General features: G+C 38.8%; 1 non-coding gene across 1 annotated transcript; it reads left to right on the top strand.

The window, feature by feature from the left end:
* Positions 1-1,670: 1,670 nt before the first annotated feature.
* Positions 1,671-1,777, top strand: LOC128296024 (small nucleolar RNA R71). Its single transcript, XR_008286572.1, has one exon. It is a non-coding gene; the product is annotated as a small nucleolar RNA R71 (small nucleolar RNA).

The raw sequence follows: 1,777 nt of genomic DNA, 5'->3' as shown, positions 1-1,777 counted from the left end.
CATCGAGTTCCTCAATTTGTAGCCTTCGTTCTTCATAGCTAGGTCCTTTGTAGTTGCTTGAACATGGCTCGTGTAGGTTCTTCAAACTTATTTCCTGCAAAGTAGGTTTGCACCACATGGTCAATTTTAGTAGAATGATTTATACAACCACCTTCAATTTTCAATGTGTTACTCGAATTACGAGCTCGAAGGATGATTGTTTCATATCCCACATGAAGTGTGAGTACACCTGTGCCAATATCAATTATTGTTCTAGCGGTTCCTAAAAAGGGCTTCCCTAAAATTAAAGGAACGTTACTATCCTTTTCTATGTCTAGAACCACGAAATCAAGTGGGAATATAAATTTGTTAATTTTAACGAGTACATCTTCAATAATCCCCCTAGAAAATCTGATTATTTTATCGGCTAATTGAATACTCATCCTAGTTTGTTTGAGTTTCCCAAGACTAGTTGTTTAAACATTTTGTAAGGCATGGCATTGATACTAGCCCCTAAATCAGCAAAAGCATTATTAACATCTAGGCTATCAATTAAATAGGGAATCGTAAAACTCCCTGGATCTTTTAATTTATTGGCCAACTTATTCTGTAGTATGGCTAAGCAAACCACATTTAGTTTCACATGCGACGCCTCATCCAACTTCTACTTATTTGTTAAAAGCTCCTTTAAGAATTTGACTGCGTTTGTCATCTGCGAAAGAGCTTCAATAAATGACAAGTTAATATGTAACTTCTTTAATAATTTAAGAAATTTACTGAATTGTTCTTCTGTACGGTCTTTCCTTATCGCGTTTGGGTATGGCACACGAGGTTTGTATTCTTTATTTACCAGTTTTTGGTCATTGTGGTCCACCTCACCCTTACCTTTACTTACCATAGTTTCTTTCCTTGGTTCTGGTTCATGTGCAACTAACCCTTCCTCATCTTGAATGGTAATTGCATTGATTTGCTCCCTTGGGTTAGATTCAGTGTTACTCGGCAAGCTACCTTGTGGTCGTTCGGACATCAATTCAGTGAGCTGACCTATCTGAGTTTTGAGCCCTTGGATCGATGCTTGTTGATTTTTAAGTGCTGTCTCAGTATTCTGAAAATGAGTTTCTGATATCGAGATGAATTTTGTTCACATCTCCTCAAGGTTCGGCTTTTTCTCTTGTTGATAGGGTGGTTGTTGGAAGCTTGGAGGTGGTGGTGGTCGCTGATTCCCTTGGCCTCCCCATGAGAAATTTGGGTGGTTCCTCCAACCTGCATTGTAAGTATTACTATAAGGATTATTTTGAGATCGAGGATTATTACCCATGTAATTTAACTGCTCCTTCTCCATGTGGCCAAAGGGTGGGAAATCTGAATTGCTTGATCCACCTCCACTTGCTTCGCATTGCATTACTGGGTGAACCTGTGAAGAACCAAGAAAACCATCAATTTTCTTATTCAAGAGTTCTAGCTGATTAGAGAGCATGGTGATCGAATTGACATTATAAATGCCGGCTACTTCTGTTGGCTTTGTCCTCATGACTTGCCACTGATAATTATTCAGTGACATCTCTTCTATAAATTCATAAGCATCTTCAGGTGTCTTATTATTGATGGTTCTGCTAGCGACTGCGTCGATCATTTATCGAGTCGAAGGATTCATGCCATTATGTAACGTTTGAACCTGTAACCAAAGTGGTAGCGTATGTTGAGGGCACCTTCTCAAAAGGTCCTTGTATCTCTCCCATGCATCGTAGAGTGTTTCTAAATCCATCTGCATAAAAGAAGAGATATCATTACGTAATTT

Source organism: Gossypium arboreum, chromosome 7, assembly GCF_025698485.1.
Source record: "Gossypium arboreum isolate Shixiya-1 chromosome 7, ASM2569848v2, whole genome shotgun sequence".
In the NCBI taxonomy this organism is placed as follows: domain Eukaryota; kingdom Viridiplantae; phylum Streptophyta; class Magnoliopsida; order Malvales; family Malvaceae; genus Gossypium; species Gossypium arboreum.
Note: the sequence above shows the minus strand (reverse complement) of the source record. Positions and strands in the feature narration are given on the sequence as shown.